This window comes from Meles meles, chromosome 10, assembly GCF_922984935.1.
Source record: "Meles meles chromosome 10, mMelMel3.1 paternal haplotype, whole genome shotgun sequence".
In the NCBI taxonomy this organism is placed as follows: Eukaryota; Metazoa; Chordata; class Mammalia; order Carnivora; family Mustelidae; genus Meles; species Meles meles.
In genome coordinates, this window is record NC_060075.1 from 1507363 (window position 1) to 1520546 (window position 13184).

Genomic DNA, 13184 nt, shown 5'->3' on the forward strand with positions numbered 1-13184 from the left:
CAGCCGTGTGCCAGGGCTACAGCTTCCCAGAGACGGGTCGCAGGATCTCCGTGACCAGCCGGGACCGTGCTCCGTGCAGTGTCCCCACGCCCCCTTCCCGTGCCCACCTGCACGCTCTGAGCTCTGGAGCAGTGGCCAGTGACCCTTCCTTCCCGTGCCTCAGGGTCCCACCCCCTCCTGGCAAACGGCCCAGCCCCGCACATCCAAGTGGCCACCCCGAGAGGACACACGCTCACTCGGGAGTCTCACCTGACTAGGGACGGGCGGCACAGGGTGGGGCGCTGTGGCTGGTCCTGCACCGCCTCGGGGACCGCGGCGGCGCGGGCGGCGTGTGGCATCAGCTGTCATGGAATTAGGTCCCATCGGCTTGAGGGCCTCAGTGTCCCCCCACGCGCCGGTGTGCACTTCTCGGGAGATCAGCCTGCCCGGTCTCGCTGGGCGGACCCCAGTCACATCTGCCTCTCAGAACCCCCGTGCGGAGTCGGCCTCACGGTCAAACCCGGCCCGGGCTTCGGGGGACTGGGCCGCCACTGCTGTGAGTCACTGACGCTGCGGTCGCTGGTCCCGCACACGCTGCGCTCGTCACACAAGGGAGGCCTCTCGCGATAAGCCCACGTCCAAATGCGCCCCTGGCCGGCCCCATAGCCTTGGTTATCCCCAAGGAAAGGTCCCCTCCCGCCGTGCATGCAGGAACGCCGGACGAGATGTGCTGGAAACATGTGGTGCATGCCAGCTCCGAGGAAAGGACGAGAAGGAACCCGCCATCCACGTGGGCAAGTGTGGACACCAAGCCGCACGAGGGCTGGGGGCCGGTCCTGAGCCCCGGCTCTGACCCCACACAGGTGGCCCCAGGAGGCGCTGGAGGGGGGCCAGAGCCGGCTCTCTGCGACCATGCACACGCAGAGACGCGCTGAGCCTATCCTAGATGCACACTCGGCCAGTCCCCGGTCGTGACACAGCCAGTCCTCCCCGTCATCCGGGCCACGGAGCCAAGGGCTCCCCGCGCCTGCCTTCCGCGCTTACCAGCGTCAGTGATCTCCTCCACTCCCCCTGCGGTTCCCCGGCTGCAAACACGCCCACAAGGAGTGACTTCGACGAGGGACGGGCGGCGAGTGACCAGGACGGGACCGGGAAGAACGCGGCTGCGTGTGGGAGCAGGGACTCGCGGGAACTAGCAAGCGGCCGCCTGCGCGTTAACGAAGTTTCGGTTCGTACAGGACACTTTCTGTTGGCGACCGTACCTGACAACCAGTTCACAAGCACGCCGTCCGCGACGCATCCCCGCCCGGAACCGGGCCACCTGGGCCGGAGTCCGGAGACCGGCCGGCCCCGCGGTCCTGCTGGAGAAGAAAGGCGTCAGGAGGGGGGGTGGGGGCCGGCCCCCCCGCCCATGTGGCACGAGACACCCGAACCAAACAAGCAGGTTCAAAGGTGACGTGAGCCCGGCGGACCCTCGGGTGCCGAGCCTCAGTGAAGGCAAAACCACTCGGGCGGGCCAGTGGCGCCCCCAGAGGAACACGCCACAAAGGACTGGACTAGCGCCCCATAAACGAGCACAAAGCTTGGGAGGAGAGGACCGCGGCAGGGATGCGGGGAGTCGCACACGACACGATGCAAAAGGCAAAGAGTTCGAGCACACCAGACGGCCTGTCAGAACAAGGTGGGGAAGGAAGCCGATTCGGAAAAAGAACCCAACGCAACTTTTCTTTCTTTAAAGATTCATTGATTGATTGATTGATTGGGGTGGGGGAGGGGCAGAGGGAGAAAAAGAGACCCCTCACGCAGACACCCCTGAGCACTGCCCTGACGTCGGGACCGAGCAGAAACCAAGAGGAACACGGAACCGACTGAGCCCCCCAGACCCCCCGACACAGCCTCAGGGAGTGAAATCCAAAGGGAACGGTGACCTGGACCCCGGGATGACACGTGCTCGCGGGACAAGCTGTGCTTAAGGTCTCGGGTCCAGCCACAGGCTGGGAGCTGCTGAGGCACCGGCCGCGAACGGTCCGCAGGGCTGTGGACCCCGTGAAGGAAAGCGAGCGCCAGGCGTTCCGAGACGGCGCGGGGCCAGCGTTCTGGGCGGAGGCAGAACCGGGGCCAGGTCCCCTGCAGAGCCTTCTCCGCACAGCTCAGGGCACTCCACACCCAGGGGCCCTGCTGACCTGCTCCGACCCCAGGTGCCTCACTCAGCAGCCGCGGACACCTGCTGGAGGTCCTTGGTACCGTGATGGCACTTCCTTCCGGACTGGCCTGCATGCGCGGCTCCTGGGAGGGCTTTCTTCCCCGACAACACCCAGCCGGCAGTGCGCACCAAGTGTTCACTGCGGCAGAGGGCTGTAGCCGCTAGTCCTGAGGGGCTTCAGATCGCATGGAGCACGGGGGGCCGTTGGGGGGCTACGGGAGACAGTCCATGCGCTCCTCTAGACCCTCACCAGGGGGCAGTGAGCCCGGCACGGTGAGGGGTTGGTCACCCACCTTGCAGGCGGCTCTGAATTCATCTGGACACGTGCAGCGACGCCGGACGCCTGCCCCTCCCCCAGTCGCCCCAGAGACGGAGTCTGTGTGGTTCTAACTGTCCCCCTTCCAACACCGCGGGCTTCACCAGGAAGTGATTCCGGGATGCGTGAAACTGTAGCTTGAGACTGTTTCTTGTTTTTAACAAAACTGCCAGATGTCCTCTTACAGGAAGAAAACGGGAGCTGTGCACCGCGGCTCTGCGACCCGACAGACTCGAGCATCACACGATGCCTCTCTCCACAGGGAGCCCCGTGGGTCACCACAAATCCTGGGGAAAACGCCCGCGTGTGCTCATACGCGCACCTGCTGGTCGCTCAAGTCCTGGGAGCGTGACGGTGCTGGGGTCACGGCCTGGCCCGCTCTTGCCACAGTCAGCTCCGCCCCAGCACGGCCCTCACCCCTGCCTCCCACAGGCAGCTGCAACCCATCCCTCCAGGCCAGATCCGCTCGGCACCTTCTCCCCGGCGGCCCCGGGCTGCTCAGGACGGAGCAGTTTTCCAACCTCTGCTGAAGGCCCGCGGTCATGGGGGCTGGTACAGCCCTGGGCACTGACACCGAGTCCACTTGTCGCCACACCCTGCCGCCGGGGGTGGGGCGTCCTCGCGCACAGTGTCCGCAGCGTGTCCTCACCGCTGTCCCCGTGGCGGCAGGAGCATCTACTTCTCCAGTGTGTCCAATGGGGGCGGCAGGTCACCGTGCTCCCCGCGCCGGGCCCACCTCGCACCAGGGGCGGGCCCAGGGTCTCCCCCAGCTGAGGCCCTTGGCTGTAGGAGGCTGCGGTTTCTTGGAACATCACCTGCAGACCTGCGGAGGGCCGTCTGCGTGCCCTCTGCAGTCAGCGTCCTTCTCGCCGTGCTCTCCGTTCGCTCCCGGAACGACAAACATTTCGTGTGACTTGTGTGCTTTAGGAATCCAGGAGAACCGTAATGAAACCTTCACAGTCCGTGGAACAGGCATTCATTCTAAGATGTTTGCTGGGATAGAAAATTAGAACTTGATTACACCTTTGTCCCTACACCGCGCCCGTTTCCTTCCGTTCAGGGCGTTGGGGACCCGGCCGTCGCTGTTCGTTACACACGATGTGGCCGGGGAGGGTCGCCTGCGCCTGTAGCTGTCCTGGACGCGGGCAGCGTCCCTGCTCCCAGCGCTCCTCCCGGGCGGGGGTGACCGAGGGGCGTGGGCCCCGCTGTCCGGGCCGGACACGCTGGAAAGTGCAGCCACACTCAGGCCCGGCCCCTCCAGGGGACCCTGCCCCGCGGGCAGCTGCGGGTTTGGAGAACAGCCGCCCAGCTGGCTGGACGCGCCCGCAGCCGCTCCCCGGATCTGTGGACGCCCCGGCCCCGTGGAAGCTCCCGGAGTCCACCCCGCACTTCGCCGGGGACTCAAGCGGGAGGCGGGATCTGGGGGTGAAGGACACGGCGGGAAGGAGCCCGCGCTCCTCGGCTACCGCGACTTCCGGAGCCCTGCGGGGCTGTCCTCCCTCTGCGCCCCCGCGCCTGCCCCCGCGCCGGCCCCGCCCATCGCGCGCCGGCCCCGCCCACCCCAGCCCCGCCCCACCGCGCACCAGGTCCCGCCCACCTGCCCCAGCCCCGCCCATCGCGCACCGGCCCCGCCCGCGCGCCTTCCGCTTCCCCTGGGCGCCGGGTCTCTCCCACTCGAGAACGCGCGTGCCCGTGGGCTGCAGGGAACGCGCGCGCCTCCTGCCTCTGCGGCGCCTCACGCGCCCTCAGCTGCTGTCCCTTGTCCCCCTTGAGCCGGCAGAGTCCGTCCCTGAGCCACCGGCCCACCAGGCGCCGCAGTTACAACCCCGCGCTGCCCTCCCGGCTGGGGGAGGGGGTTTGGGCCGGGCACGGGGGCGGGGCGGTGGGGCACCCGCTGAGACGACCCATGGGGTGGGGGACAGGGCTGGGGCCCCCGCGGTGACCGCCCAAAGGACGACGCGCTGCGGCCCAGGCCTGTGCGGGGAGAGGCGGCGGGGCCGGACCGTCTCCCCAGACCGGGGTCGTGTCTAGGAGCCCCAGAAAAGGGCTTTCTCGCCGCAGGCAGCAGGGGACAACCTCCCCGTCGGTCGCTCGAAGCTGCAGGACACGGGGGAGGCCGCGGTGGGATACTGGCCGCAGCTGCCCGCCGGCCGTTGGCGCTGGGACGGCTCTGGCTGGGGGCAGGGGGCTCCCCGCACGCGGCCCAGACCCTCATCACCCCCAGGCGGGTCAGCACAGGGCCCCGTGCCCAGCAGCTCCGGCCGCCCACTCTGGTCTCCCACGGCCTGGGCATCTGGGCCCGGCTGCCCCACTCACCCTCGCACGCCCTCCGCACCACGGCAGACACCTTGCTTGACGGTGTGTCTCCTGGGTGCAGACGTGGGTGATTACCAGAAAACAGTATGGCTCCGAGACAAAATTTCGGGATTAGAGTGAGAAACAAGGCTGTTCTGACAAACTCCCAGATCCACGATCACGGCTTACGGATGATTCCCAGATTCTCATATCGAATACGACACAGTCGAAGGCAAGGGACCCTAACCCCCTGTGGCTCCTGGGGTTCAGCAACCCGGCCTGGGACGCCCGGGGCTGAGGGCTGTGTGGTGCCTGCAATGCTGCGCGCCTGTCCCGCGGGGCCACGGGAAGAGTGGAGAGACCCCAGGGCAGAGGCTGAGGTCACGGGACACCTCCCTGCCCAGGATGGGGGAGCTTGGAGAGGACGGTGCAGAAAGCAGGAGGGAGGTGGGCACTGCAGGGCAGCAGGAGAACAAGGGCAGAAACGTCCCAGAACAAGGCCCTGGGGCCAGCAGGCAGGGAGGGTGGAGGAGGACCCCTCCCTCTGACGGGCCTGGGGAAGTCAGAACATCACTGCTCACTGTGCTCGGTGATGACTTGCCCACGGTGTTCAAACTCCTCAGCCGCTCCAGGAGGAGTCCTCTGAGGTCTGCAGCTAAGAACACCAGGGCTGGGGCAGCTGGGTGGCTCAGTGGGTTAAAGCCTCTGCCTTCGGCTCAGGTCATGATCCCAGGGTCCTGGAACCGAGCCCCGCATCGGGCTCTCTGCTCAGCAAGCGGCCTGCTTCCCCCTCTCTGTCTGCCTCTGCCTGCTTGTGATCTGTCTGTCAAATAAATAAAATCTTAAAAAAAAAAAAAAAAAGAACACCAGGATCTCTCTGCTACCAGCAACTGAGAACCCGGCAGCCTCCTGCGTGTGGCCCGCAAGGCCAGAACTGCATTTCAGTCCCAATTCATCCCCTCAGCAAGGGGTCCTTGTGCAGTGCACAACATGTACAACTGGACTCAAGTGGGAGGAACTGAGGGTCCCTGGTCTGAAGATGAGGTCAAGCAGCTCTGGATGGGCACAAGAGTGGGCCTGGGAGATGCTGGCACAACACTCAGCACCTGCCCGGGCCTGGGACCACTAGGGCCCTGTCCAGCTGTAAGGTCATGGCAGAGTTTGGGTTCAAGGCCTACTGAGTTAGGGTTTCCATGGGGGAGTGGGGAATCTGGGCTTTTAACAAGGGTCAGCAGTTCGGGGCAGAAACAGGACAGGTTCTGAGAGCGCAAGCAGGAGGGGCCGGTCCCGGCACGTGTCCTTCACTCTGTCCTTTTATTCTTCTTCCCCGATTCCCTGCATTTTGTTCATTTTTGTCAAGTGTTTCAAAGTGCTTGTCTTGCAACAAGATTAAAGACAGAAATAACGCTTTGACGCACCAGCCCAGGCCAGGAAGAACGTGGGCTCAGAGACCATCTGACCCCCAGAGGCCTCTCCACTGTGCAAATGTGACGTCCCGGCCCGGGCTCCACCTCTCAGTCTGCAAACCGGAGGGAAGGATGGGAGATGTCGGACAGGTGTGGCCTGGAGCCACCAGAGCCGTGCCAGCCGGCCCCTCCCCTGGGCCCCCCCTGCCCCTCCCCTGGCCTCTCCCCCGCCCCTCCCCTGGCCTCTCCCCCGGGCCCTCCCCTGGCCCCTCCCCTGGCCCCTCCCCTGGCCCCTCCCCTGGCCCCTCCCCTGGCCTCTCCCCTGGCCCCTCCCCTGGCCTCTCCCCTGGCCCCTCCCCTGGCCTCTCCCCTGGCCTCTCCCCTGGCTCCACAAGGTCTCCAGGGCCCGCAAACTGCCCCCCAGAAGCCAGCTGCCTCCCCAGGGCCTCAAACTTCCCGAGGCCACCACCAGCCTCCAGGGGCCTCCGCCCGCCCTTCCGAAGATGCTCCCACAGCCTCCCACAGCCTCCCGGGGTCTTCCTCTCTGTCCCAAACTAAAGCGCTGTTGGTTCCAGCGTGGCCTCCCACCGAAGCCCAGGCCCCTGCCCCACAGCTCCTGCGCAAAGTCAAGTCACCCCATCCCTGGGCGACTGTGAGGGCTTCTCTCTCTGCTCCTGCCGTGGCCCCGAGGGTCCGCGCCCCTCGCAGCAGCCAGGGTGGTCCCATAAAACTGTGTCCTCTCCCCTGCCCTTTCCTTCCAGAGGGGAAGGTGGGTGGGGAGCCTGCGGGGGAGGGGGGAGCCCAAAAAAGGGCATCAGGGCCTGAGTGAGCCTGGGAGTCCGGGAGGTACTAAGGAGCAAGGTCTCAGGCCTGACGGGCCGGCCACCCCCATGCCCGCAGCCCCCGGGCTCTGATGTGGGGCAGCGAAGTGACTGAGACGCAAGGATGGTCTGTCTCCCTCTGACACACGGACGTCTGTCACTGCTGGGATTTCACACGGCTTTTTTGTTGTTGTTTTTACGATTTTGTTTGTAAGTGACCACACCCACGTGGGGCTTGAACTCGCGACCGCAGGTCCAGGGCCTCCCGCTCCACGACCGAGCCCGCCGGGCCTCCCTTGTGCGCACTCTGCTCGTAAATAAAACTAATAAGATGATATAAATTTTTACAACTTAAGTTTGTTCATAATAAATTGCACTAAAATGGGATTTTCGTTTCCTCCAACGCGCATGCAAGTTCCTGGGACACGGAAGGCTTGCGCACCGCGGCGGCTGCCTCCAAGAAGCTGTGCTGGGAAGCGCGGCCACTAGCCCAAGGTGGCCCGTCCCCCCAAGGGGAAGAGCGGGAGCACCGAGCTGGAGCCTCCCTCCCCCCGCCATCCCCAGCCTGGGCCGTCTGCTGTCCACGCCCCCGTGAGTGGTCCTCCTGCCGCCGGGCTGACTGGACCCAACTCGGGATCCTTGGGGTCCCACGGGGCAGTGCGGGAATGTCCAAGACAGGCTCGTGCGCCCGTCCAGGGCTGGTCAGGGGCGGCTGGGCCGCCCTGCTGTGACTCTGTGACTGTCCCCCACCCACTAGCTCGAGAGTCTGTGCCCCACACGTCTGGGCCGAACAAAGGGAATTCCTAAAGGAAAGAAGAAAAGCCACGGGCTCAGAGACCTGAGCGTCCCTTCCCCACGGCCTACTGGCCAGAGCAGAGGGCACTTCCCAGTTCCACGGGTGGAACGCAAGCCCCGTGTCCCCAGGCCTGTGCCTCCTGGGGGAGGGACCACAGGCTCCTCCCACTGCCCAGCCAACCCCAGCTTTGCCAGGGAGGCTCGTGGGCACAGGCAGGCCCCAGGGGGCTCTCGGTGTAAACGGACACGCTTGACTCGACAAGGAAGGCCGGCTCACAGGAGCCCTGTTCCTTCGGGTGCCCTGCCTCCCCGGACGGAAGAGTTCGGGGGAAGCAGACAAATGGGGGGGTCACACGGAGACCCCCGGCCCTGGCACGTGAGTGCCAACCGGAGCCAGATCCTACCGGAACTCCCCCCGGAACTCCCCGGGCTGGCTGGAACCAAGGCCGACCCCAACCCCACCACTAGAGACCAGGCTCACCCCGTGGCTCCTTGGGTTGGGAGGGGATGGAACGTTTGCTTCCCCCAGATCGGCCCCAACCCCAACCACGGCAGATGGTCTGCGTGGGAACCGACCAGGGGATTGTCTCCCACCTGCCCGGGCCACGCGGCTCTGCCTTCCCAGGCTGCCCTCCGGGGCCTTCCGCTCCTCCCCGATGTCCCCGCTCAGCCCCAACCCCAAGTCCTCCCGGGAGGCCTCTTCTCGCAAGGCAGGGCGGAGAAGACCCCACTCCAACCTGCACCTGAGTGGAGCTTCGCCCGCCCCTGCCTCTCCACAGCGCTCTGAGCCCACCGCGCCGCCTCTGTCCCCTGCCCCTGCCGTGGGGGCTGCTCGGAATCGAGGCACGGCCACCCCTGCCCATTAGGTCCTGTGGGGAGTCCCAGGCCTGGGCCTTGGAGCGCGGTGATCTCGGCAGAACTGGCACTGGAGGCCGGACTTGGGAGCACCCCGACACCTGGAGGCTCCCGGACCCAGCACAGGCCTCTGGGGGCAGCGGCAAAGCTCACGTGCCCGTCCCCGGCAGCCCTCTCCCGGCCCCTCTAGCTACAGCATTTGCTGCTTCCCTCTCCGTCTCGGTCTCTGTCTCTCTGCCTGCCTCTCTGCCTGTCTCTCCGTCTCTGTCTCTCTCTGTGTCTGTCTCCGTCTCACACACATCCCTAATTTTGTCCTCAGCCCAGCAGGTGGGGGACGCCCCGGCCTCTGCTGAGGGGCCGTCTGGCGGAGACAAGGGGAGGACGGGAGCAGCGGTGACTTTCCAGGGAGGAGGGGGTCCACGCCGACATCATCACTCCTGGAGCAAGTTCTCTTTTTATCCAAAAGAGGGAGGGTGTCTTTTTGGTTTGGGAACAAAAGTTGCCTTTCATAAGTGCTTGATTTAGAACTGTTTGCTAAAATTAAGCCTTTGTTCATCAGACATTTTTAGACTGAGTAATTTTCAACCCATGCCATATGATAAGTAATCTGTTTTATTAGCAAAAAAATAAAATTCTTGTCACATTTGTGTACGGATTAAATTAGACTTCCTGCGGTGTGTTGCTGGCTCTCCTGCACGTGGGGGCCAGCGAGCCTGAGTGTGGACACCCGAAGCCCGGGGGCCGGGGACCAGCTGGGCGGACAGGAGGACCTGCCTCTGCCCTCCGAGCCCAGCGGGAGGAGGCACCTGCAGGGCACAGACAGGAGGGGTCTGGGGTCTACTTCGACGTGCCCCTCCCCGGTGTCTGCCCCTCCCCAAACGGTGTTTGGGCTCCTACTGGTCTAGTCTGGTCCATCTGGGGGGATTCCTTCTGCGGCAATAGGAAACCAACAGAGAACCTCGGGACCCTGTGGGACCAGAGCACGCAGTCAAAGCCTCATGGGCCTGGAGTCCCAGAAAAAAGAGGAGAGAGAGAACAAGGTAAAAATAAGTGAAGATATAATAATCACAAAAGTCCCGCATTTCGTGAAAGACAGAATTTTATAGTCTGAAGAAGCTCAGCACAGCCCTAGCAGGAAACACACGATGGAAACCACGCTTCGGCACAGTCCGGTCAAACTGCCAGAAAATCCTGACCAGCATCTAGAGAAAGTGACCCATTTTACAGAGGAAGGCAAGCACGCCGGCACGGCCACCGCCGGGGCCACACGGCAGGGAGAGCTGGGGAGCAGGGGACCCTCGCTCAAGGGCCAGGCCAGGAGCAGCCGACAGAGCTCTGTCACCTTCTAGAAGCCAGAGGCCATTCTGCGTCCCGCCAACCCCCAGGCGAGGCAGGAGCCCTGGTGGTGAGTCTGGGCACCCCTGTCTGGGCCCCTGTCCTCTTGAGGGTGGCGCTGGCTGTGGGGACGTCGTCTGCGGCCTGTGCTAGTTGCAACGTGCTCGCTCTGTGCCTGCTTCGTTGAGATTTTCCCCATGAAGGGACGTCGCGTCTTACCAGATTTTCTTCCGCATCTGCGGAGACGGCAGCATGAGTCACCTCACCCGGTTAAGGCGGGCACCGCCCTGGACGGCGTGCGGGTGTGGAGCCGTCCTCGCATCCCTGGAAGGAAGCCCGCCGGACGGCAGTGAACCACCACGTTGCTGCTGGACTTGGTCGGCAAATATCTTGTCGGAGATTTTTGCTCCATATTCTATAAGGATCTTGGCTTGTAAGCACCGTCTGCATTTTAACTCTGGAAACTTGTACTCCACGAAGCATCAATGTAAGAAGTTGCAATAGTTCCTTTAACTAAAGCAACAAGTTTCCTGACCACGTCACTCAGTGGAAGCAAACATCCCTTCAAGGCTCGGGAGAAACGTGCGTCCGGGGCGGGCCGGGCGGCGGTCTGGAGCACACCTGCGGACGGCCAGCGCCCTCTCGAGTCCCGGCGGGGCCCGAAGCACACCGGCTAGCCAGGCCCTGTGCCCACGGAGCTGTGAGGAGCTGGAGGCACTGTCGCCACGGAAGGGCGCCCGTAACAAGGACAAGCGCGTGTTATCAGCGTAGGTCGGCCTGGATGGGCACCATCCACACGGTCATCCTCCGGAGCAGCGCGAAGGCTGTGGCAGCATCTTGACCAAAAGCACGAGGTACAGGCTTGCCCCGGGTCCTCCCATCCCCTCGGCCACTGTGGCTGCCTGTGCCGAACGATTCCCCGCTTCAGCAGAGACACAGCTCTGACGCACAGCGTGCAAGAGAGGATCCGAGAGAGGGTAGAAGCGGCTCACGGCACGCCTTCCTGCTGCCGAACTCCGGCGTCCCTGGGGGGGGAACGTTTGTCCGTCCCCCCCACACCTGTTTCCCGGACCCAGCGCAAACGCACTGTAGCTGGGCGCGGGCTCTGCCGCGGCTTCTCGTCCCCTGCGTGACGGCCTGCGGGGGACACCCCTGGGGCGGCCGTGGCGGAGCTCCAGATGGAGGCACGCGGGCAGGGCCCCTGTGCAGTCGTGAGTCGGGTGGGGGAGGAAACGGGGTGAGTCAGCCGTGGAGGTGAGATAAGGCAGAAGCCCGGGGCGGTGGAGCAGGGCTCAGAGCGCGGAGACCCTCCTAGGACGGTGCCGGAACAGAAGGGGCAGGCACTGTCTGTTCGTCGAAAAAGACTGATGAAGTCAGAATTTTCGGTCTGGGAGATCTTTCCGAGGCCATCTCTGCCCAGCCCTCCCTCTAGCACCATGCGTGCATACACACAGACGTACACACACACACACATGTGCACACGCATGGGTGCGCGCGTGCACATGACTGTCCACGTGTGTCCACGTGGCGCACACACACGTACGTGCACCGCCCGCAGCCGGGCTGGGCCTTGCCCCTGCGCGCTGGCGGCCGCAGGGTGTCCCTGGGATCGTGCCGGCCGGGGCCGGTCTTCCCTCTCCGCGCCCACCCCCGCCCCAAGTCTCACACACGCGCCCGTCGAAGAAGCAGGTGGACGCGGCTGGTCCCTAAGCAGGGCCGAACTGCCTGCATCTGTCGGGCTCTCGTGCGTTTCTCCCGGTGACCCCGAGCTGCGGACAGTTTGCGGCCCTGAGGCTGGGCCCCCCGTGCTGCGTCCCCGGGAAATCCATCCGGCTGTGGCCCCGCGGGCTCCGGCAGCACAGGGGGCGGAAGGGCAGCCTGGACCTTGCACTAGGGAAGGAGGCTGGGGAGTCAGGCCAGAGCCTTGGGGAGTTTCCCGGGGGGGGTGGAGAGCTCCGTGAAAGGGTCACTGCTGCCACAATAAAGCGGCCTTGACTGGGGAGGGGAGTGTCCTGGCCAAGGAGAGGCCAAGGGGTGCTGGTATGTTCCTCCTGGGAGCCCTCGTGGGAGCCACTGGCCCAGGCCACCCGGGCTCTCCCTGCCTGGGGCCCTGCTACGGGCCTCTGTGCCCCCAAAGCCCTACACCTGCCCTGCCCGCCCCCCACCACCCAGCCCTGTGACTGCACAGATTCTCTCCCCATCTGCCCTCCGCCCATCTCCTCCCCGCCCCACCTCTACTCGGAGCTCTTCCCAGACCTCCCCTCCCGCCTCTGCACCGGCCCAGGCCTGCCCTGTGGCTCTTCCCACCTTTACAGGAGCCCACCTGGCCCGACCCTACCTTTGCCCCCAGATCACAATCCATGCACCGCGCCGTAGCTCCGTCGTCCGAAGGCAGCCTAAGCACGGCATTCACAGGGCCAAGGCCAGCCCAGCATGGAGGGCGCCCCCGCGGGCTGTAGGAGCCCTCCCACGCTCAGCGAGCTCCAGCCGGGCTGGATGGTGGCGAGCGGATCCCGCACTCTCCATGGCCCGTCCCAAACAGCAGCGTCCTCCCTGCGCCCCACGGGGAACCCCGCGCTAATCCTTCAGGACCCCAGCCAGCACCGCCCAGGGCACCGTCTCCCCAAACCCCCCAGCCCAGAGCCGCGTGTCTCCCCACCCCTGCTGCACTGCGACTGTCTGTGGGGGTGCCCGTCTTGGTGGTGGTACCCGGCTTGCCCGGAGCAGGCGGCCAGCCAATGTCCGAGGGTGGGGAGCCGCATCCCTCCTGCCCTTCCCCTGGCACTGGTATCCCCCGTCTTGAAAACTGTCGTTTCTGTCCTGCCTGTTCCAGAAGGATCTGAGGCAACTTTGATCGCAACTTCACAAAGACTGATTTCCCAGGAGTCCTGGATTAGCGGAGAGCCAGAGGCTTAAAATTATACATTCACTCGTTCAATCAATCAGCAAATATTTATTCAGCTCTGACTGCTGGGACCAGGTTCAGTCCACGCCGGCCACGAGTTTCCACGTCCCGCTTCGCCCAAGACCCTCGGGGCCCCGGCTCTGGCCGCCGACCTCAGGGCTGGGGTGTGAGCAAAGGCACTTGCCTGTGGTCCCAGCAGGAAGGCGGGGGTAGCCACTATCTTCCGCTGAGAATGCATGTCCCCCGCCACCCCGCCCCTAACCCCGAGGACTCT